Source organism: Nuphar pumila, chromosome 10, assembly GCF_984573655.1.
Source record: "Nuphar pumila chromosome 10, dmNupPumi1.hap1.1, whole genome shotgun sequence".
Taxonomy (NCBI): Eukaryota; Viridiplantae; Streptophyta; class Magnoliopsida; order Nymphaeales; family Nymphaeaceae; genus Nuphar; species Nuphar pumila.
Genome location: NC_143258.1, coordinates 28,568,924 through 28,595,364, shown reverse-complemented (window position 1 = coordinate 28,595,364; position 26,441 = coordinate 28,568,924).

Genomic DNA, 26,441 nt, shown 5'->3' with positions numbered 1-26,441 from the left:
GTTGAGAAAAAGTAACTTTTCCTTCCTGACAAAATATTCTTGCATGATGTTGATGTAGCCAATCCATACCCAATATAATATCAAAATCTGACATGTCTAATAGAATTGGGTCGACAGGTAAATTCTGTCCTTCAATATATACTTCTAGATTCAGCAAGTATAACCCACAAAAAGATTTACATCCTACTGGGTTGACCACTTCCAGAGCACAGTTCAAAGACTTGATAGGCATATTAAGTAAAATAGTAAACTTCTTGGAAATAAAAGAATGAGTTGAACCGCAATCAAATAGAGTAAAAGCAGCATGTCCAGCTATAGATAAAGTACCTTGAATCAAGTCACCCTTAGATAGTTGATCAACATTGGCGTCATGAACGCGACCTGGTACCTTTTTATTCTGCGGTCATTGTTGTTGCTGTTGTGGTTGTTGTTGTTACTGCTGTTGTTGTTGTTGCTGGTACGGATACTGGGGTTGTTGTTGAGGGTGAGGTCTAATAAGGCCTCGAGCATGTTCATCCATTTCTTTTTTATAGCAGTCTTTAATAAAATGGCCTGACTTACCACAATATAAACAACCACCAGTCGTTCGAGGGTAGGGTTGTCCTGGATGGGATCGATAGCAATTCTGACACAATCTAGCTGGTAGTTGTGGTTGATTGGCTTGAAACTGCTGTCGTGGCCTCTTTGCTGGAGGGATGAACCTTCTTCCTTCAAAATTTCTTTTAGGCCAACTCCTTTGGCCTCTGAATTGAGAAACTGTTCTGCCAGATTGATTCTTCTGTATTTCTTCCCAATCTTCTTATATCAATGTAGCTATTTCCACTGCCTTGTCTAAAGTTTCTGGCCTACTAGTGAGGACTTTGGTTCGTAGAACTGACTTCAATCCTCTAGTAAATTTCATTGCCCTTTCGTTTTCTGTATTATAGACATTTGGGCAATACTTCTCTAAATTTCTGAATTTAGTAATGTATTCAGATAAAGAGAGTCCTCCTTGTAGTAATTCAAGGAATTCCCTCATCTTACGGCTTCTTTCATGCTTGGGGAAATATGTAGCATAGAAAATTTCAATAAATTTCTCCCAAGTAACGGATCCACTGTTAAATTTAATTTCTAAGGTGGATGCCCACCACCTTTCTGTATCTCCCTTTAATCTGTATGCTGCATAGTTCACCTTACGATCTTCAGGTACGGTCAGAACATGAAAAATCTTTTCTATTTCTCGGATCCAAACCTCTGCAGCTTCTGGATCTATCTTTCTTGAGAATGTAGGTGAATCTAATTTGAGAAACTTCTCATAAGAGACTTCATTATGGCTTTGACAGGATTTTGAAGATGTAGCTGAGTCTTGCCTATTCTGATTCTGATCTCTTATAGCAGCTGCTAAATTATTTAATGTTTCCATAATGAATTCTTGTTGACCATTCTACTCCTTGGATTGCTTCTTTGATGCTTGATGAGGCATCCTTGATAAATAATGATCAAACTTAGGTTAAAGTAGAAAGAACATTTATTCATATGAACATATATATACATCAAAACCCATATTCACAAGAATTTACATATTTAACAAAAAGTTAACAAAAGATATCCTATGAAAGCTTGAGGAATTTTCCCATATAATTCCTCTTGTTCCTAATCCGCCCTGGTGGATGAGAAGGTCCTGCAACATTTGGATCTATATTATAAACTTGTTTATCTGGATTTCCTAAATATAAGCTAAGGTCATCCGTAGGTTCCCTTGGGGTATATATAGGATCAGGGGGTTGGACTGAAAATACAAAGTCCAAAGGAGTTAAAGTGGGTGCAGGAGCAGGTACTATGGGTGAGTCGGATGAAATGACAATAGGTTCCATTGGAGGAGGAGGAGCAAGAATAACCACACGAGATTGTTGATCTGATAGGTTTTCAGCGGCTCACTGTCTTTTAATACAACCCATCTTCACTTGGCATTCTTTTTCTATATGCCCAACTTCTCCACAGAATAAACATTCTTCTAATTCTAGTGGGAAAGGTTGTGATAAATGGGTCTGTAAACACCTATGGCATTTTTCTAAGTTTTCTTTTTCTTTTGTGAGACTTCGAACTTGATTTTCTAAATTATCCACCACCCTTTTTTATACTGTATGTGATTCTTCTAGCTTTTGAACATCCTTGACAAGTTCTTTAATGATATTGACCAAATCTTGAGGAGTCATCTATAAGAAAAATAATGATTTAACAATAATAATAAAATAAAAAGCGAAAGTAAATACTTATAGTGTAATGTATGGACAAGGTGGATCTCGAACCAGATTTCCCAAAACTCCGCTCTGATACCAATTGTAACGCCCCGGGGTTTTAAAACCTTAAAAAAAATGCAGATTTTTTTTTTTTTTAAACAGCAGAAATGATTTTTGATTTTTGGTTCTCTAAACCTCAGGCACGTCACATTTCAATTAACAACAAAAACAACAATAATTTATATCAACATTATATACACAGTCTTTTCACAAGGTTCAAAAATGAAAACATTTCGGATTAAATTTAAAATAAATCCTAAATTAATCTCAGGATCTTGGGAATCTGGATTCTTCGATGCCGCACTTGTCCAACATCCACTGTAATATCTCCTATTCCATATCTGAACCTGAAATCCCCATAAAACGGGGTTAGACTTATGATAGCCAAGTAAGTCATTAATCAGAATCATACAATTCAAATATTAAGCATGATTTCAATAATTTATAAATCAAAATGCATACATTCAAGAATAATTATGCAATTAAAAATATGACAATTAAAAATAATTTAAAACATGATTATGTGTTATATCAATAATGCATAATTTCAGATCAAATTCTGTGAAAGAAAAGGTCATTGTTTCGATATTAATGTCCTCCTGGTACGGTGGAGAGTACTCTGATCTCAAACTAAGTATTCCGGAGGGATATTATTCTATTGTGGATTACCCGAATACCTGAATGAAACGGGCTCCCAAGCGAGCGGTCAACGACCGGGAAGAATTTCAGCAATGACGAGCAAACAAGGAGAGTTGGATGCATCCACTGGCATGCGGCAGCCTTGAGACCCGTTGTCTCGATCTCCTCAACCCGAGTGACAGGAGGCCCAGGGAATCTATTGCTCCCAACAATCATCATATTCACAATGTCACTCCTGGTTGTACCACTACCCCTTTTAGGGTAGGCTAAACCTAGATGGGCTTGAATGATTATTTTATAGGACTTTCCATCTTTTCAAAACTAGGCTCAATAGCCAAATCATTCCTTTCAAATAAACATGGTTCATATGTATCCAGCCCATCCAGAATTTTGCTCTATCACAACGAGCATTCGTCTATGAAGGCGAGAATTAAGTTTGTATAGACATGACTCCTGCAACAATAAAATCTTTTGAAAATCAACATGCTATACAAAATTCTTCTTTTCATAAATGTCTTAACCATAGTATTTGATTTTAAATCACAAGATTTGAAATCAAAACATGTACTTAATTTTGCAGATATTGAAATATGCATTTGATTATGAATCAAATTTAAATAATCATGCATGAATCAAAAACATGAATCAAAAACATGTTTAATATAAAATTATAAGATTTTGATAGAATAACTTACTTGGATTTTGATAGAACTAAGGAGAACAGGATAAAACGCTCGTGCTTTGATTTAATCTGATAGAATTCATTAGATAAGTTAATATTTTTATATCGAATTTCGGGTAGTATTTTCCCTATAATTTAAAGAAGTATCTTTTGAAGAAATTATTAAAAATCTAAAAATTTATTTGTAATTGACTTTAAAACTTTTATAAGAATTTTCACAGAGTTTCCTCTGTAATAACTCAAATGTTCGAAAAAGGGTTTGAACTTGAATTCGAGTTGTAAAAATTCGAACATGACTTTGCGTCACAAATATTTTTATATTCAAAAAAATTGATTCAAATATTAAAACTGATTTTTGAAAATTTTAACAGAATTTCCTTTATAAAAATCATTTTTTTCTAAAATAGTTACAAAATTTTTTATATAACTTCTACTAAATAAACTTGAAATTTCTAAAATATCTGAAAGAGTTCTAATTAAAATAATTGATTTTTTTTTTCAGAAATCATTTAAAAATTTGGTCAGAATTACTGCTATAATAATTCTATTTTTTTCAAAAATCTTTAAATTATTTTGGCAGAACTCCTGCTATAAAAACTCAATTTTTCAAAAACCTTTTAGAAAATTTTGCCAGAACTACTGCTAAAGTAGTTATGAATACTTAAAAACATTTAAAAAGATTTAAACAGAGCTTCCCTTGCGTAGAGGCTGGGTTGGATTAAATTTTGGCAAAATTGTAAAAATTTAAATCCAAAAGAAATAGGGTTGGAGTTCAGAAAGAGAATAGGGAGGCTCAAAAAGTATGAATTTGAATTTAGAAGAGGGTTTTTGAATACTAACCTAGTTTAGTTGATTTGAGCAGCGCTTCCGCTATCCAAATTCGACTTTTCTGCTAAGTTTAGCAGAATTCCTGCAGGCAGCGCTCCCGAGGCTGTTTCTGATCTGACGGAGCCTCTTGGAGAAGAACGAACTTCGCTTAAAGAAAGAGGAAAAGGGCTAGAAGAGGTTTCTTAGAAAAAATCTGAGATTCTACGAAGGTTTAGGTTTAAAAGTTAGAGAGAGAAATTCAAAGGTAGAGAGAGAAAATAGGAGAGAGAGAGAGCTTAGAGAGAGGGGGTCTTGGACTTGGGTAGAGAGAGAGGGGGTGAGGGGGTATTTATAGGAGAGAGAGGAGGTGTCGCCCCCCCTCCTATGGGACCCATTTTGGTGACACTTGTCACCTTTTTAAATTAAAATATTAGTTTATTTTGACACTTGTCATTTTTATATTATTTTATTAATTTTTTTGACATGTGTCAGAGAGAGAAGAGGGATGGGTGTCACCTCCTCACTGTGAGGTGACACTTGTCAGCTCATGGTTTTGGAAAAACCATGGCTGCCCTTGGTTTTGGGCCAGTGGTTTTTCTAAAACCATGGTCTTAGATTAAAATATTATAAATTAATATATTTTATTCAATTTAGTACTTTTTAATACCCAATTTAACCTTGGCTTAATCCCATCTTTCAGGATTGCCATAAGGGGATTTAGAATTACATGATTGTCCTTTTGCAGTTCAATAAATTACATAGCCTGCCATTGAAAATGGTAAATTACTGTTTTCGTCCCTGACAATTTTATTAATTCCCTAAAAATATCCCTAAAAGAAAAATTAGTATTTTGACCTTATATAGTTGGGAATTTTACCTTAAAATGCCACTAAATTGGAAAATTACTAAGCTACCCTTTGACAATTTGACTAATGACTAGAATGTCCCTGAATTCTGATTTTCGAACAAGCCTCAACAAAATTTTATCAGGATTTCAAATATAGATTCAGATCTTTACTTTGAACAGTACTAACCATAAAAATAAGGGTTTTAACACTATAATTCACATTCAGAATAAATAAAAATTAAAACTTGATTTTTCTTCATAATTTATAAATCATTAAAATTTTTGGGTATTACAGATATAATCCCTATTTTTGAGATTTTGTACTATTACATTTTGTAAACCTTAAACTGTCAGGTTGTATACCCTCTTTATATTTGTGGTTGTACCTTTATTTACACTGTTAGTTACTTTTATTGTTCTCACCTATGGTCGTCCAGACTCGCAGCTTTGCCACCTTCCTTACACCTTGTTTTTCGTTGTTTTCAGTAAAACCTTTCAAAAAAAAATCATAGAAAATCTACGGTTTTCCTAAGGTCGGGGTTTGGGGCGCCACTACAACGATGGCTGGAATTCCTCAAAGTCTATGAATTCACGCTTTTTCATCACCCTGAAAAGGCGAATGTCGTAGCTGATGCCCTTAGTTGGAAGACTGTTGGCACTCTCGCCAGTCTTGCTGGACAATGGAAGTTGATGGAGGATTTAGTCAACTAGAGGTCATACTTGGTCTGAGCCTGGTGTTATCGTTGCAAAATTTTCCCCGTCTTCCCTTCCTTGCTTGAGAGAAAGGGAAATGCTTTCGCGAGTCAAACTTGACCGGATTTTGGAAATTGTTTTGAAAAATTTGCCTCCGTTTTGAAAATTGCGGGAAAATCCATGGGACGGGGCTCGACCTGTCGGTATGAGGTTTGACCGTTCCTGCCGCCTTTAACAGGGGTAATCGAACCAAGAACCAAAATTGTGCTTAACTTAGTAAAATCATTGAAATTGTGTTCTATCCTAAATGCACAGAGAATTCAGGCATGTGCTATGAGATTTGGTAAAGTATGGGTTGGAAAACTATGATGTATGCTTAGAAAACATTTGGAGTTAAAAAGCATTTCTCAGGAAAATATGGAAATCAATCTCTCAGAAAAACTCAGACGAAGAAGGTTTGAAATCTCGAGAAAGTTTATAAAGAGTTGGAAAATATTGAAGAAGTGAGAATCTCGAGAAAATCTTGAGAAAGTTTATAAGGGACTTGAAAAACCATGAAGAAATGAGAATCTCAGGAAAATCTTGAGAAAGTTTATCAGCTTTGAAAATCATGAAGAAATGGAAATCTCAGGAAAATTTTGAGAAAGTTTAGAAAGACTTGTAAAACCATGAAGAAATGAGAATCTCAGGAAAATTTTGAGAAAGTTTAGAAAGACTTAGAAAACCATGAAGAAATGAGAATCTCAGGAAAATGGAAGGAATTCTTGAGAAAAGATGAACGTTTGAAAAGGAAAACACTTATCGAGAAAACTCAGACTTTGAGAATTTTCTTAAGAAAAGGATAGAAAATTTATAGGAAAGATTCATTGGAGAAGGAAATTCAAAACTTAGGAAATTGAAATCCTGAGAATCTGGTTTTTTGAAATATCTGAAAATCAACTTGGATTCTTGAGAAAATGAGAAACTCCTTTGAAAAGAATCTTAAGGAAATAACTTTTTAAGGAAAATCACAGGAAAATATTTGATTTGGGAAATCCAACTCCGAATGTCATCATAGTTTCTTGAGAAAATCGATTCCATGAAGTGAAAATCTTTTGAGAAAATCATGAGAAAAATGAATGATGCAGATGGTTTGAATGAATGAATGCACTTTTGAAAATATTTCTGAAAAATTTGTTGGAAAAATGTGGATTAATCCAAAGTAAATCCTTCACATATTCTGACTGTGGCCATGAATATATTTAGGGTTTATTTGAATTATATCACAATATTTTGAAAACATTGGAAATATGAGGTGCATTTTCAAGATAGCCTAAGAGTGTAGGCTCAATGTTACTAGTAGAGAAATGATGAATCTGGGTCTCGTCCATATTCCGACTAGGGCCGTAAATATGGACTCCACCGAGTTCATCAACTCTCTAAGAGGTTGGTGCACGTGCCATTCGTGTTCATCCATGGTGAATTTTGAAAATTTGAGATATATGCATCATAGAATCAGGATATTACTGAAATCAAACTATATGAGATGCGGCCTAATCTAAGCAGTAAAAGTAAATCTTATTCCAAGGTTTACATTGGATTGTTACATTGCATCACATAAAGTAAAAGAAAATTGAAATGGAGCCAAGGAATCAGCATCTTCTAGATTTTCCTGCAAAAAGAGAGTTAGTACCAGATAACCGAGGGAATGGGTATATATATATATAATATACAACAAAAATATACAAGTAAATATAGAAATACTTGAATTTATGATGAATGATATATGATAATGAAGATATATTTACAAAAGTAAGAGAAAAGAGAAATATATGTAATAACAAATACACATTAAGGGATATATATATCTATAAGTATATATACCTGTATATATATATATAGACATATATACATGTATACGCATCCATATAGATAGATATACAATAGATATACATATACATAGAGAAAATATACATGTTTAATGGAAATTCCATATAATGGGTAAAACCAGAAAATACAGGTATATACAGTTTCTGTAGGGGATTTTACACAGTCATATTTTCCAAATTACAAAGTAATTTTCAATGAAAATGGGAATGGAGCTTCCTTATATATCCATAATAAAGCACGCCAAATATGGTTGGGAGATCACGATTGGATATAGAGATATCCATTCATGAATATGGCCAAATATCAAGACTGCACACTTGCAGCAGAAAATGAATATGTGCAGGGAATGATTTCCATAAGCCATTTACGCAATCAAAATAGTTGATTTTCATACAGCTATTCACAAAATCAATTGTATGAAATGACTTTCACACAGCCCTTTTACATAATAAAAAAAAAATGATTGTCACACAGCCATTTACATAGCTAATGGCAAGAAACGATTTTCAAACAGCCAAATGTAAGAAATGAATCTTTTTGTAGCCATTCATACAGCCGAATACAGGAAATGACTCTTTTGCTTAGCTTATTTCCACAAGTTGGAGCCTCACATCTATCATTACTGCAGTTGGCTTTTAAAGGGCAAATGCTTAAATGCTAACAACATCAGATGGGTGTATAGGGAAGTATAAGATAAACCTACAAACAATAAAATGGAGATGGATTATGATACTTAAGAAAAAAAAACATGAAGTTGTATAAAAGCCATAGCACTTTGATGGACTGTGGAGATGAGCATAAAGCCACAGTCTTCCACAATTCTAAATGAGCCCATCTAGGTTGTGGATGAAAATGCAATCAATGATAATGTATATAATCTATTCATGAACGGATTGAGTGATATACAGGTTAAAAGGTTAATCCACCATGATATACTGAAAATGGATATTAACATATGTGCAGGTAACCAATAGTATAGATTCTTCAGATAAAACATATAGGGGAACAATGATTTTCATATGTAGCGATGCTGCTAACATTGTGTATATAAAATAGTGTACAGGTAGTAAGGTTAATAGGTAAAAGACGCATGATAATATTACGATAGCTATGAGGTTGCAAAGATGTACCAAGGTATGGCAATATGCTAAAGGACGTTTAGTAAATCATTGGGAAAGATTAAATGACAATCTGTTAGCATATCCAGCAACGTGTTTATTAAATAAGGTGCCTGTGCAAATCAAACTTTAAGTTTCTTTCAACAGGGGTAAGCAAATTCACACCAGAAGCTCATACAACTACAAATTAAAATTCATCTATAGGCTTTCTGAAAAACAAGAAGAAGAGAGGATTAATAAGATGGGAGATTCTAAAATGTGGTCTGTAGAAGTTACACAAATCCTTCAATAAAAAAAAAAAATCCATTTAAAACACTCAAGTACACACATACACCAAACTTTAAGTTTTAAACACTCAAATACAAACTTTTTACAGATCTTAAGAAAGAAAACAAGCAAATGCCATATCAAACTTAGAATTAACAGTTCACCCTCTAAAAAAAAAAAATATACGTGATGATGGTCACTCGCCCAAGATAGAAGAAAATCAGTGCTCTCTTGAACAAATTGAAACTACCACCATTATACTGGCCTACCTTGGTTCAATAGAGGTTGCTAATGGAGAGGGAAACAACCATCAGAGATGGGCCTTCTCCAAGGAAATCGCAGCCTTCTTCAGAGAAAACACAGACCCCTTTTGTGTTGGGCCCTCTACTGCTGGACTCAAAGAAGAAGCAGCCACCGTGTGGCTTCTGCTGAGGGATTGAAGAAGAGGCAGCAACACGTTGGGCCTTCCTGCTATGTCTATACTGAAGAGGAGGAAGATGTGATTGGAGGTGGTCCTACGGCTGAAGGACGATTGAAATCTGTTGGTGGGCTGAAAGGAAGTGCAGGAATGGTTGGATCCTTTTGCTGATGGGATGAATGAAAGGGGCTGAAACGGCTGGGCTTCTTGCTGGCTGGGCTGAAATGGTGGATGATGGGCAGCTTGTTGCCGGATGACGTTTTCTTTTGCAGGTGGGCTGAAGCAAATGAAGACGTTGGCTGGGCTGTGGCTGAAGCAGAGGTCCACACCTTGGCTGGACCTCCTGCTATTGAGCTGAAGGCAGATGGGGATAGGCTGGCTGGGCTGTGGCTGAAGAGGGATCCCCTTAGCAAAATGGCTGGGGCTGAAGAAGGTGAAAACGCCTCCTTTCCACCTTGAGAACCTCCTGCAAAAACCGAAAACCTCCAATTCAAAAATCCCCCCTCTCGTGAATGCCCTCCCCCTCTTTTAAAAAACTTTCCCCTCTTTAAAAAAAAAACTGCAGCCCTCCCTTCCGTTACAAATTTTCTTTTTTTGAATACTTTTCAAAGTTTTTGTAACTGAATTTTAAAAACTCGCCGTTTTAGAGGCTGGACAAAATCTTAGGTTTTTAAAATCATTTTGGGTTTATTGACCTAAGTCTTAGATAACTAAGCATTTTAAGCAAGTTCGGCTGTGATTTTTTTTTCTTTAAAACTGTTTCTAAAAATGAATAGTGACATGATAAAAAAAAATTAATGATAATAATAAATGGGAGATGCCACCTCAGCCATCTTTAAAATTTTTTTTTTTTGAAAATAAAGCTTTATTTTGTTTTATAAAAAAATTTTATTTTAAAATGGGGTGCCACATGTGTGTGGGCCCACTAACTAAAATATAAATAAATAAATATTGATAAATTAAAAAGAAAAATTTGCAAAATGAACTTCGGGTGGGTCCCGCTTGAGAATAGGAAACTTACCTGGGGGTCTTAGTATGATGCTAGTTAAAAGGTGGGTTCCGCTCGAGATAAAACATTATTTATTTTCAAGAATTTGGAAAAATTGGTTTTTCAGGACAAAAATATAGATAAAATAAATGTAAAAATTTTTGTAAGGAGATTTAAAATCTTTTTGCAAAAAAAAATTTGAGATAAAATCTTTAAAATCAATATCCAAATATCCAAATTGTTTTTCTTGAGAAAAAAAAAATTTGTAATTCAAAGTCCTGGGGGTAAAATGGGAAAATTTACAATTTTGAAATCCCAGGGTTTTAAAAAACAATTTTGAAAAAGTTTAAAAATCAAATATGGATTGACAATTTTGAAAATCAGGAGTTCTGGATCTCAGAATGACATGCTATGCAGTAAATTGATGCAAAGTGTTCATGCAATGCGATGCAAAGACATGTTTCAATGAAATGTCCCTCTGAGCTTAGACTTGGAAATTCTAACTTTTTGTCCAGAAAGAGGATTTTGAAATTTGGCAATTGGAAGATGTCTCTGAACCTAAATATAGAAATTTTGAGGCTCAAGAGTGAAATTTAGAACTTTCTGCAAGGTCTAAACTCAGAAAATGACCATTTTGCCCTTCATTGATTCCGGAGAATGGAAATGTGCTGATTGAGGGCGATGTCAAGAAGGTGAGTGAAAATTTGGGGTGTTTACACCTGGCCTGAGCCTGCCTGATCTGGTCCTAGCCAGCCTGACCTGGTCCTAGCTCACCTGACCTAGTCCAAACCCAGTTGACTTGACTTGAACCTAGTTGGGTTTGAAGTCAAAGTTAAAATCCTTTTTGGTCCAGATTCTGGTTTGGATTTCTGAACCTAGACTTAGCCTGCTTGGGCTAAGACCGAACCTGTTGAACCCAATTGACTTGGACCGAACTCAATTTAGTTCAAACCACTTGGATTAAGCAGCTTGACCTTCTTTACCTCTTTCTCAACTAGGTTGACCTCATCTGACCTAGTCTGACCTCTTGACGGAAGGAACGAACCTCGTTTGAAGCGTTGGAGCGTTTCAGAGTCATTTCTTCCGCAAACTGAGGTAAGTTTGCTTCGTTGATCCATCTCTCTTAAGTATTTGCTTATTTGTATATAGCATATACTCTCTGAAGTAATATCTGATCCTAGTTCTTGGTTGAGCCCTCTAGGACACTTCGGCGTTCACTCGCTCGCCTCGTAACTATCATTGGATATATATGTTTGAAAGCACAGTGTATGCATTCTTAAAAATGGTATCATGCCCTAGTTTCTGGTTGAGCCCTCTAGGACACTTCGGTGTTCACTCGCTCACCTTATAACTATCGTTGGATACGGATCTTGGTATATATCGTCTCAAAATGAGCTGTCGCGTCTTATATCGCCAAGGCTGTGTAATTTACCTTTGCCGTCACGTCGTATGATGTCAAGACTCCCTGCTTTTTGTAATTTTTGATTAATGCATTTCCAATTATGTATTTACTTACGTCGTTGCGTTGAATGACACCAAGGCTTCTGCTTTCTGCAAATATATATGTAGAATATTCTGTTTAGTTACACACCCTGAACAATAGTATATGTATTTCCTTTACGCCCCCGCCATATAAAGCACATGCTTCTGCTTATATTACATATATGGCGCATAAATAAGCGTTCAAACAGAGATCAAGTTCAAATCGCCAATGTGATTTTCTTACCGCTCCTCATTCAAGATTCTGCTTGACAAATGAAGCCTCTATTAGAAAGGCTTCGCTTTTTTGTAAAATGCGCTTTTCATAAAGACTAAGTTTAAGACCCGCAAAATTTTCTGAGGAATTTACTATTTGCTTTGAGTTGATATGTATGATTTTGTGTGTTTATGAGATTATAGGACGTAATTTGATATAAATTGACTATGCTTTGTAATTTAGCTTTGTGCACGCGACCCGAAAATCGTGTAAGTACACTGTGTAAGTAAGAAGAGCCTAATTCTAGACGAATCAACCTTGGAAGTTTAAGGGCTAGTTTATAATATATTTATATAGTTTGTCCCCGAATTTGGGACCTATACGACGAAAAAACTCTATCAGTGCATGTGAATTACGAGTTTTGCTCAAAAATAATACGCGAGTCGTGATAAGCTTGTTTCTCGCAAACAAAGGGGAGATTTCTTAAGAGGCATTGAACATTCTGTGTTAATTGAGGGTTTGAAAATAACTAAATGGTTTATTGAAGACAATCTTGGTTTAAAATTATTAAATAAGCATTGTTTTGAATTATTGCATTTGGGCGATTTTGGATTTGGATCCGGATCAACTAGAGGAGGCCCAAACCCATGCGACGCCCCAAGAATTCCCGACTTGTAAAATCCACCATTACGAAATGAGTCTACCATTACCTTGCACAGCGAAAATGCATATAAGCATGCTGAATCGAAAACCATATTCAAAATGCATACAAGCTAGCTCGAATAAATCGACAAATGAAAAACCCAAAATGCTCTCAAGTGAAAACCCACGACTATATGATATAACAAGGAAAAACCAATGCATGAAGACATGCATAACCGAAAAACTACACTCTTGCATGTATGCAATGGAAACTCACGAAAACGCAAGAGCACCACGAACTCGCTCAATCGAAATCCACAATAGGAATAGGGAAAGAGGCATCTCACCTTCGAGGCTTTGGAGATGGAGGAAACGGTGGAGTTGACGCTGCAACTAAGTGGTGCTCCACACCACTCTCACTCACACTCACAACCTCTCTCTCACTCACCGTTTTGGAGAAGAAGGGAAGGGGAGAGAGAAGCTCCAAGGAAAAACGCCCAAGAGAGTCCCCTCTTTCTCTCTCTTCAAGTCTTAAATATCTAGGGCTTTTAGGATGGACGACTGGGATTCACTTGAGGAGGATGGAGGGATGGGGTGAAACACGCCCCTCCATGCCCAATGCATGTCTCCCTTTTAAAATTTTCAGAAAGGCTTTCAAAAATGCCATTGAACAAGCTTCATAAAGGCCATTAAAGTTTGTAAAAATTACATGGGCTGCCCAAGGCTAGCCGCCCAACTCATCCTATCGTTTTCTAGCATTTGAAATGTTTTAAATATATTTTAAAAATACCATGGGTCGCCAGCCCCATGCTCTCCTTTATTGTAATGCGCCCTTCATGATGAAGCCTTATGCTTCATCATGAGTCTTGAAATGAACCCTGGCCAATCGTGGCCTTCTTTTCAAATCCATGCAAACTTTTTTCAAAAAAAGCCATCCAGGGTAGGATGTAAGACCCGTGAAATTTTCTGAGGAATTTAATATTTGCTTTGAGTTGATATGTATGCTTTCGTGTGTTTATGAGATTATAGCACGTAATTTGATATAAATTGACTATGCTTTGTAATTTAGCTTTGTGCGCGCGACCCGAAAATCACGTAAGTACACTGTGCAAGTAAGAAGAGCCTAATTCTGGATAAATCAACCTTTAAAATTTTAAGGGCTAGTGTATAATATATTTATGTAGTTTGTCCTCGAATTTGGGACCTATACGACAAAAAAACTCTGTCAATGCATGTGAATTATGAGTTTTGCTAAAAAATAATACATGAGTCGTGATAAGCTTGTTTCTCGCAAACGAAGGGGAATTTTCTTAAGAGGCATTGAACATTCCATGTTAATTAAGGGTTTGAAAATAACTAAATGGTTTATTGAAGACAATCTTGGTTTAAAATTATTAAATAAGCATTGTTTTGAATTATTGCATTTGGGCGATTTTGGATTTGGATCTAGATTGATTAGAGGAGGCCCAAACCCATGTGATGCCCCCTCTAGTGACATTTTTGGCTATGGTGGACCAGCTGGTCAGTAGTTGACCAGCTGGATGGCTTTTTTTGAAAAAAGTTTGCATGGATTTGAAAAGAAGGCCACGATTGGCCAGGGTTCATTTTAAGACTCATGATGAAGCATAAGGCTTCATCATGAGGGGCACATTCCAATAAAGGAGAGCATGGGGCTGTCGCCCCATGGTATTTTTTAAATACATTTGAAACATTTCAAATGCTAGAAAATGATAGGATGAGTTGGGCGGCTAGCCTTGGGCAGCCCATGTAATTTTTACAAACTTTAATGGCCTTTTATGAAGCTTGTTCAATGGCATTTTTGAAAGCCTTTCTGAAAATTTTAAAAGGGAGACATGCATTGGGCATGGAGGGGCATGTTTCACCCCAGCCCTCCATCCTCCTCAAGTGAATCCTAGCCGTCCATCCTAAAAGCCCTAGATACTTAAGACTTGAAGAGAGAGAAAGAGAGGACTCTCTTGGGCATTTTTCCTTGCATCTTCTCTCTCCCCTTCCCTTCTTCTCGAAAACGGTGAGTGAGAGAGAGGTTGTGAGTGTGAGTGAGAGTGGTGTGGAGCACCACTTAGTTGCAGCATCAACCCTAGCGTCAACTCCACCGTTTCCTCCATCTCCAAAGCCTCGAAGGTGAGACGCCTCTTCCTCTATTCCTATTGTGGATTTCGATTGAGCGAGTTCGTGGTGCTCTTGCATTTTTGTGAGTTTCCATTGCATACATGCAAGAGTGTAGTTTTTCGATTATGCATGTCTTCATGCATTGGTTTTTCCTCGTTATATCATATAGTTGTGGGTTTTCACTTGAGAGCATTTTGGGTTTTTCATTTGTCGCTTTCTTCAAGCTAGCGTGTATGCATTTTGAATATGGTTTTCTATTCAGCATGCTTACATGCATTTTTGCTGTGCAAGGTAATGGTAGACTCATTTTGTAATGGTGGATTTTACAAGTCGGGAATTCTTGGGGCGTCACACTAAGTCATTTACGTATGGCCTGGCTATGGCCCAAGGTTCCAAATAACCTTGATGGATGCAAGGTACACACAATGGTGCACATCCATTTCCGGAGTTAAGCGTAGCGATTTCCCACCAAAGAAGGGAGATGCTGCTGAAATGGATAAAAGAAACACACGCTTTCTCTGTCAAAGAGAGGAAGTGCTGCTGAAATTTCTGAAGAAGCTATGAATAACTCAAAAAGATTATAGCAGGTTACTCCGACATATAGCGAAGTGTTACACAGTTCATGAAATGCCTTCTACAACGTAGAAGGGATCGTCACACCACTGCCGATAGAGCAGGAGAGGTGCTGACGATATGGTTTGCAGAAGAGATGCCGGAACTGGTTAAACGACATAATGATGTTTGTTGTTGGAACAATGCCAAAATGGCTCGTCTACCAAATACCTGTAAGGACACCTTGCTCGTAAGGGTCGCTGAGCCGGAGTAGAGGTTGCGCCTTGACTAGGTTTGGGCTTGTTGCGTAAAAATACACTAAGTAGCCCGTCTATTTAGATCGAGTCATATGCATGCTCATTGACAACAGTTATACAACCAGACTCGTAAGGGCCGAAGAGCCAAAATGTGTTGTCTCCACCCGGAAGATGTGTGATGCTCGTGATGGCTGCAGTGCCGAGAGCGGTGTTCAACATGCATATGAATAAAACTTAAGGTCGCATATATCCTGCAGTTGAAAATCGTGTTAGGGGTATCCCCCTCAGTTAATGACTATGTTGGGGCATACTGAATGAGGTTGGGTACATACTCCTGTAGTGCTGAGGCACAGGCTGCCTAAATGGCATGCAATATCTGATCAAGTAATTGTAAGACTGACAGAGCCCTTTAGGAATTATGCTCACTGTGGAATGATAGTGATGGTACAACCTTGAGTGACATGTATTAAACTTTGGATCTGATAGAGTCCACGATGGCCTCAGTCACTCATGGGTTTTGGGGTCGTTGTTATCCTTAAGATCTAAGGATTGAACCCAACTACTGCAAGTAGAGGATTCATCCGAATATGGGCCTAGTAGGATTCTCCTGGTTGAAACACACCGCCCTACTATGGATAGGGTCAATAGGCCTCTGGGGTACCTAAAATCCATAGAATAATCAACCCCCAGAACATCGAGTTGAGGCTCGGACAATGCTTCACCCGCGTACCAAGGGTGGAAGAGGTTAAATATCGAAACAATGCAATAACTTAGGTTGAGTGATGCTTGAATGTATGAGTGAATGGACGTTGTTGAGTCAGTCCTGCATAACCTTTGTGAAGGTGTCATAATCGGTATACGACTGGATCGACTGGGCAAAGACCCCTGTTGTATCTGCACGACTAAGTGAAGTTCGATGAGTTGTCCTTAAATGCGTGGGATATGAATACGCCAAGTATAAAGACTTGAGCTAGACATCCCTTTGAGACCCGGAAGAGGTCAAGGCCAAGTTATGGAGACTTGATCGGTTATTCAAATCACAGCCCTAAAGAGGCTTGCACTAAGTCATGAAGACTTGAGCCGATGTTCAACTCATAGCCCTGAAGAGGCTCTTGCGATATATGCTAAGTCGTGGAGGCTTGAGCGTTGTTATTACGAACTGCGACCCTGAGTGGTCAACACATTTACTTGAATTGAATGGATGTGTGATTGCTTGCTTATCAGATCGTCAGTGGTTATGACCTTGTTTTATGGGGATTTCAGGTGTTGGACATGCGTTGCAATATGCGAAATAAGGCGGCATCAAGTTCCAGGGTTTCTCTAGATAAAGTTGTATTGCTTCCTTTTATTGAACCTATACTGCTTTTTCAAGCAGTGATGTTGTAATAAACATATGGTTTTCGATAAAATGGAATACTTTGGTGGTCAATGAGTTGCTTGGCCACATACCTGTAATGTGCTTGGAGTTTTCTAAAACTGACAACTCATTATCGTCTGATTCTGCTGCTAAAAGCTTTTGTAAGTTTCGCTATAAAGGAAAAAAAATTCATGAAAATTTTAGCTTAGCTTTGTTTTGAAAATTCGAGACGTTATAGAATTGGTATCAGAATATTTGTCTGAGAAACCTGGTTCAAGATCCATTGTGTTTGCGATATCGCATTGTAAGTATAAATTTTATACTTTTTCTGATCTGAGTGCATCTTTATATAGATGGCAACTCATGACTCACACGGATATTGCTATCGTTGCGGGATCATGCACGATAAGTAGGTATGCCCGTATGAAGTCCAAGACTACCAATATTGTGGCGAAGATGGGCATTCCGCCAACGAATGCCAAAGGAGCTATACCGCCGATATGGGTCGGCGGGGATCACTTGGTCATAGGGACGAGACTTCACGTGTTAGTGTATCACATCATACAAGTGTTGGGAGTAGCCACACCCCATCGACTTCAGATGAACTATCACATCTGGTAGAATTTGACTTGAACTTCCTTGAGGGATTCAGTCAGACTCAAGGCTACCAACAGGCATCATATACGCCTAGCTTGCACAGTCGAGATGAGGGATGCAACAACACTTTATATAATCCCATTATGTTCTCGGATTCTCCGAGTCGTAGTGCCATTATATGGGGGAATGGAGCGGTTTTACACACGCCGAGCATGAATTGTAGCGCCTCCAGATTTCTCGACTTAAAAATCCCTTGAAAATCCTTTAGATTTAGGGTAAACCTCTTTCTTTCTTTTTTAAAACAAGTACAGAAGAAACCAAAAAGGGAAAACAAGCGAAAAACCCTAGGCGGGGCCGCAGGAGTGAAACAACAGTTAATGAAACAACTTTTATTAAACATTTACAAAGATGTACAATACATTTCCCTTATACAAAACCAAGAACTGCCAAGATCTCAAAAAGAGTTTAGAATTCTGGGTTCAGAGTCCGCTGTAGCACATCGAGGTCCATCTCACGCCTAAGTAAAACACCTGTATCCCCATAAAACGAGGTCAGTACTCTTTCGAGCTGGTGAGACAAACCAAACATGATATACCATATGTGTGGAAATTGAAGCAGAGCTATACATACAACACTTAGCATGTTTAAAAGCAGTAATAGAACAATTACATCCTAAGCAAGTGTGCAGCTACATATGGATCAACAAAAGAATACAACTAGCAAGAGTCAATACAATTAAGCAAAGCATGACATTTCATTCCACAATTCACATCAAGTAGTTCGATATGCCTCAAGGAACATAAGTAAGCAATGTATTAACATTTGTAACAAGGTATGCATCACAGAACATAAATTACTAATGTAACAATACAAAAGACTGTAATATGAAAACAGTTGTGTCATCGTGCACTGTGCACAGGTACAAGTGGACAAGTAAGTGCATCGTGTTATGAGTGCAAGAACTAGCTAAGTGACAATACCATACATTATTCGCTATGATGAGACAGTTAGAAGCATTTTGCCACTGTAAAGCGTGACTCATAAGTTGTGCCAAGGTTCGTAAACCATGTATTACAACCATAAGCGAGCTCATCTCGCTAAGTGGGCCATCGCCCACAAATAACTCGCCAAGGAGTTCTAATGTCGCATATGTCTCACAAGACTGTGATACAACATGTATCTCGAGAATCCCTACGCACTTAGGGAAATACATGTAATTGCCAACATAATTATACATTCAATTATCACCAATGTGAGCATATGATTGCATTAATTAGTGCAACGCTTACGTGCTTAAGGGTGTGTGGCCGTGTATATACAATTTAAACACATTCACCAACCACGCCACAACCACCTGTTAATACTTTTAAATACATAAATATATATATTTGTGTTGTGCCTTGTAAGACGAGGGAATTGCCAATGCTATACTTAATTCATTTGGCGTAAGCCAATGGTTCCTTGACTATGCAAAAACCCTTATTTTATTTAGAAGCCATCGATAGGGTGTCATTTGGTGGCACTTCGTGTTCCATTTCAAAAGTGGACCTACGCACACATGTATGAGTCCACACCACATACATTGATAATTTGCCATTGGGATTCATGCAATCAATTATACAAACATGACCCTGCGATTATACCCCTTTGATGACATATGCCCTAGGATTCGTAGTTATGCAAAAATCTCATTTATCTAAGGCAGTAACAAGGCATCAATTGCAGCAATTCACGTACTATGCAAAACAACACATGCACAGGGATAGCCACACGCATTACCCATATCATATCATTTCGTATTCATAAACATTTACGTAGCTCGCATGGTGTACTGCACACTTGTAGCATGACTCGCAACTAGTCGAACATTAAGTAAGTGCATTGGGATATTGGATTCCGAGCTGCGAACACACATGCAGCCCCATGGGCTGCAGTCCGGATGCGTGCTAAAACCAGTAAAAGTGGCGAAAAGAAAACCAGATGCGGCTAGCGTTGTCAAAGATGAATCCTGCCCCAAACTATCACTTGGTGCCATGGGGCACCCTGCACTCACTGCAGGCTCGACATGGGCAAAACGGCAAGACTGAAACAGGGACAGCTATACTGTCACAAGAACGCAGAGGCCGAGTGTTGGGACAGTGTAGGGGCTGGTCCGAGAAATGACCCCGACATGGGTCTGCATCAAACGCAAGGCAGCCCAGGTCTGGACTGGACGTCCAGACCGGATGGGCTCAGCACTCCAAAATCGGTCCTGGTCTGGACTGATTGGTCCAGACCAAAAGAGAGCGTACTCACTTGAGCACGGTCTGGACCGATTGGTCCAGACCCAGCTGGCTACAACCAGCACCAAAAAAGGTGGGGTGCAGGCCTACCACCTGCACCCAGCTGTAGCTGCAAGGCTGCAGCCAAGGCGGAAACGAAACTCAAAAAGCAAAAGGGCTTAATGCCCAACCTGGCTGGGCTGGGCTGGGCTGGGCTCGGCCAGAGCCTATGACAGGTTTGGACCAAGTTCAGTTCAGACCATGCCAAACCCAAAGAAACCCCCAGCCACCCGAAAAGGGCGCTAGAAAGGGTTTGCGCAAACTGTTACCGAGAGGAAGGAAGGCACCCCAGGCTGACCCAACTAGGGTCGGCCTGGGTCACACATGCTGGAACGTCCAACAAACAAAGAAAACAAAGGAGACTTTGGCGTTCATGGGCCAGCACGCAAAAATGAAATGGGGAAATGAAAAGAAAAGAAATGATTTCCCCATGACTCGGACTGCTTGAGCTTAAGCCAGCACCCCCAAAAGAGGTCAACTTTAATGGGTAAGTTGTTAGGCTTATGCAAAGGTGGTGCCTCCTCGCCATCCGAAAGAGGCTTTCAAAAAGTATTGCTGCTACAAAAACAAATCATGCAAGAAGAACACTTGAAGCTTTTAAGGAAAATGCACAGGCTAAAAACGTTTTCTTGTAGACACATTTTATCGATGCTTAAACAAGATTGAAAACATGAAGAACCGAATGGCTTTAAGCTACAATGCCAATATTGCATGGGGAAGATGTCTAAAAACGTACTTAACCGAAAGCTCATCCACATTGCATGCAACCCATTTCGTAAAACACAAGAATGAGGAAAATCAAAACTGAGAAATGCTCAATCAAAACTTACAACATGATTACGAGAATACAAGTACATGTATGACACGTTCCAAGCGAAAACCACAATGGTATTTGAGAGGAGAGCTCACTTTCGCGGCTTTACAATGGAGGAAATGGAGAAGGTTGCTCACGGTTTGGAGTTGCAGCAATGTGGTGTTCCACACCACTCACATGCCTAGGAAAAGAAGGGAAGAAGAGCAAGAGAGGAGAGAGAGGAGGCTCCAATAAAATCACCCCTTTCTCTCTCTTACTTCCTTTAAGTATGTAGGGTTTAAACATTGGACGGATGAGATTGAAGGAGGGTGATGAACGGCTGGGGTGCTCCATGCCCCCCCATGGCCAGCCCACACCCAATGCATGTTGAGTTTTTGAAACTTTTGAAAAGGTTTTCAAATATGTCATGAAAAGGAGTTTCAAAAAGCCTTTATAACTTGAAAGAATTACATGGGCTACCACCCAACCCAACCAATCGACTTTTGTCATTTGAAATAGTTCAAAAGCATTGCAAAAATGCCATGGGGCGGCAGCCCCATGCTCTTTTATTTGAAAAGATGCCCCTCATAATGAGCTCTAGGCTTCATTATCGGGGTTTTGAAAAGAACACTGGCCAATCATGGCCTTCTTTTCCAAAACCATGCAATTTCTTTCAAATATGCCACTCAGCTGGTCAAACCTTGACCAGATGGTCAACCAAGCTCAAAAATGTCCACTAGAGAGGATGCCCAATGGGTCTGGGTCCCCTACTAGAGATCCGGGTCCAAATCCAAAAATCGCCATAGTACATGTTTCAAAACAATGCTTAATTAATGCATTAAAATACTAATATAATTCCAATAAATCATTTAGTTCTCTTTAACACCTTAATTAACATAGAATGCTTGAAGCCTTTCAAGAAAATTACCTTTCATTTGCAAGAATTAAGCATATTATGATTCGGGTCCAATCGTAGATCAAAACTCGTAATTCACATGCACTGACGAGGTTTTTACGTCGTATAGGTCCCAAATTTGGGGACAAACTGTAAAAATACATTATAAATTAACTCTTAAAGTTTCATAAGCTAATTTGTCCAGAATTAAGCACTTCTTACTTACACAGTGTATTTACTCGATTTTCGAGTCGCGCGTGCAAAGCCAAAAACTCAAAGCACATTCAATTTACATCAAATTATGTGTTATATTCTCATAAACACATGAGAGCTTACATATCAATATTAATTAAGCAGTAAATTCCTCAGAAAATTTTCGGGTGTTATATTCTACCCTTTTTAAAAAGGATTTCGTCCGCGAAATCACAAAACAACAAGCAACAACAAAATAGTCAGATCTCGTCTGACAGCGCCTAATCGGCCACAACTAAGTCTCTCGTAGACTTCTTCGAGCAAAACTTAGCAACATGCTCGGGTTGTCCACACTTAAAACACTTACCATCAAAATGAGGACAAGTTCCAAGACCGTGATCTTCGTCATATTGCCGACACTTCCGTTGAACTTCCGGTCGCTGGGGTCGCTTTTGCTGGACATTCTCTCGCTGGGATCGCTTTTGCTGATGATTCTGCTGCACTTTTTGATGCTTTCGCCTTCTAGTAGGTGGCAAAGACTCCACCCTAATAGGTTTCTTCTCAGCTACAATCGCAAAAACTTGAGCCTGATGCTCCACTTGGTCTTCATCCAATAGAGTAGCTACCTCAATAGCTTCTTCGAGCGACTTAGGCCCGCTAGTGAACACCTTGGTTCTCAAAGTAGGGCTCAAACCATGAGCAAACTTCATTGCTCGATCATGCTCCACAATGTAAACATTCAGACAGTATCGTTCCAAACAACGAAATCTCATAATATAATCAGACAAGGTCATCGTTCCTTGCTGCAAGTCCATAAATTCTTGCATCTTCTTACTACGCTCATGCTTTGCAAAATACATAGAGTTAAAAACTTCCATGAATTCATCTCACGTAACAGTTGTGTCATTGAATCTGACTGAAGAGACAGAGTCCCACCACTTCTCAGCGTGGTCTTTCAAGCGATAAGTACCAAAAGTCACTTTCTTCTCCTCTAGGACACCCAAAATACGGTAAATACGCTCTATCTCACGTAACCACGACTCAGTAGCTTCAGGGTCTGTCTTACCCATAAAAACAAAAGGATCTAACTCCATGAATCGCTTATACGTAACTGCACTACTGTTCTGCACACCTTGGGCTACGTGCTAAAGATTCGCACCTAACTGTTGTATCACAACCATCTGCTGTTGCACAACCTCTGCAAGGTTGTTCACAACGCCCATAACGTCGTTGCATCTAGTCTTCCAAGTCATCTAACATGACAAAAAGATACAAAAAAAATCAATCGCTAGGTCTGACCACCATGCTTGCGAAAACGATATTCACAACAATCATGCAAAGATGATAAGCACACAACACACATAATTCAGACAAAGGCCATATCATAATTCAATCGTGCAACCCAACACGACAACAAACGCGTTCCACGAACGACGCAAGCGACACTAAACAAGGCCGCTATCGCTAGAAAAACAATATTCTAGATGACAACCGTTAGAGAAACACCATTCTAACCCAACCATACATGAGAGTCATCTTTACTCATATCATCGGTAAGGAATCGCCACCCTAGCGGCATCGTTAGAGAATCGCCACTCTAACGGCCTCATCAGAGAACCTCCACCCTGATGGCATCGTTAGCGAATCGCCATGCTAACGGCATTGTCAAAGGATTTCCATGCCGACGGCCTTGCTGGGGAATCGTCATTCCAGCAACCTCATTAGGAACTTATCATCCTAATGGCATCGTTAGAGAAGCGTCACTCTAACGGCATCATCAGAGAATTGTCACGCTAACGGCATCATCAGAGAATTGTTGTGCTGACGGCCTTGTTGGGGAATCGTCATCTCAGCAACCTCATTAGGAACTCGTGATCCTAATGGTATCGTTAGAGAATCGTCACGCTAATGGCATCGTCAGAGGATTACCACGCTGACGGCCTTGCTGGAGGATCGTCATTCCAGCAACCTCATTAGGAACTCGTCATTCTAATGGCATCGTTAGAGAATCGTCACGCTAACGGCATCGTCAGAGGATTACCACGCTGACGACCTTGCTGGAGGATCATCATCCCAGCAACCTCATTAGGAACTCGTCATCCTAATGGCATCGTTAGAGAATCGTCACGCTAACGGCATCGCTGGAGAGCTACTCCATCCAGACACACAGTTGGCACTACCAGGAATCACCTCCTGAGCCGACACACCACAATCCTCCAGACAGTGGTGGGGGAAACAAAAATTCCCGCAACTCTCTCTCACGAGCAACAACACCCATATGATCGGTGTTAACAATCCCCATAACACAACCCACTCAGGAGTCAAAACGCCATCATAGGCAGCAGAAGAGCAATATGCTAAGTGTGTAACAACAGATACGTTCTCATCATCAAGAACGATCGAGAATATCAGCAGTATCTGTCAACGGGATACGCAGAGGCTCATTGGCACAGACAAGGCTTCCGCCTTCTGTCCAAAAAGGATCGCATCCAACAAGATACCCTTCATCAAAGACAGGGTTACGAACAATTCCAACGAAGTTGGAAAAGAGGGAAAACATCCACTCTGAGCCTCACACGACAATTCTCATCGAAGCCATCTCGTCTATAACACGTTAAGGCTACAAGTTCGATAATCACTATGATGTATCAATCGTCTCCACCAACACAATGTGGAACGAGAAGGGTGAACTACGCAAGTAGTCCCCTAGGTCATAGTCGAAAATCTCCAACTCTCACAGAAGTCGACTCGAAACAGCTTGGGAAACTAGATCCACAAGCGCGAACGAACCCTTAGGTTCCGACAATCAATACATCAAGACAAAATACGAGGCTTAATAACGAAACTGTGTCTCGCATCGGAAGACACCCGAAAAGCACACAAGTCATCAAATTAAACAGAACAAGTCATTAAACAATAGAAATTGAATTAGAAATACTTACAGTGCGATGGCTGATGCTTGTAGAGACTTGAACCACACTTCTTTAACTATTTTTAAAACACTACTCTGATACCATTCTGTAGCGCTCCCAGATTTCCCGACTTGAAAATCCTTTGGATTTAGGGTAAACCCTGTTTTTTTTTTTTGAAAACAAGTGCGCAAGTGCGGAAGAAACCAAAAAGGGAAAACAAGCAGAAAACCCTAGGCGGGGCCGCAGGAGTGAAACAACAGTTAATGAAACAACTTTTATTAAACATTTATAAAGATGTAGAATACATTTCCCTTATACAAAACAAAGAACTGTCAGGATCTCAAAAAGAGTTCAGAAGTGTGGGTTTAGAGTTCGCTGCAGCACATCAATCTCCATTGCACGCCTAAGTAAAACACCTGTATCCCCATAAAACGGGGTCAGTACTCTTTCGAGCTGGTGAGACAAACCAAACACGATATACCATATGTGTGGAAATTGAAGCAGAGCTATACATACAACACTTAGCATGTTTAAAAGCAGTAATAGAACAATTACATCCTAAGCAAGTGTACAGCTACACATGGATCAACAAAAGAATACAACTAGCAGGAGTCAATACGATTAAGCAAAGCATGACATTTCATTCCACAATTCACATCAAGTAGTTCGGTATGCATCAAGGAACATAAGTAAGCAATGTATTAACATTTGTAACAAGGTATGCATCACAGAGCATAAATTACTAATGTAACAATACAAAAGACTGTAATATGCAAACAATTGTGTAATCGTGCACTGTGCACAGGTACAAGTGGACAAGTAAGTGCATCGTGTTATGAGTGCAAGAACTAGCTAAGTGACAATACCAAACATTATTCGCTATGATGAGACAGTTAGAAGCATTTTGCCACGGTAAAGCGTGACTCATAAGCTGTGCCAAGGTTCGTAAACCATGTATTACAACCATAAGCGAGCTCATCTCGCTAAGTGGGGCCATCGCCCACAAATAACTCGCCAAGGAGTTCTAATGTCGCATATGTCTCACAAGACTGTGATACAACATGTATCTCGAGAATTCCTACGCACTTAGGGAAATACATGTAATTGCCAACATAGTTATACATTCAATTATCACCAATGTGAGCATATGATTGCATTAATTAGTGCAACGCTTACGTGCTTAAGGGTGTGTGGCCGTGTATATACAATTTAAAGACATTCACCAACCACGCCACAACCACCTGTTAATACTTTTAAATACATAAATATATATATTTGTGTTGTGCCTTGTAAGACGAGGGAATTGCCAATGCTATACTTAATTCATTTGGCGTAAGCCAATGGTTCCTTGACTACGCAAAAACCCTTATTTTATTTAGAAGCCATCGATAGGGTGTCATTTGGTGGCACTTCGTGTTCCATTTCAAAAGTGGACCTCCGCACACAGGTATGAGTCCACACCACATACATTGATAATTTGCCATTGGGAT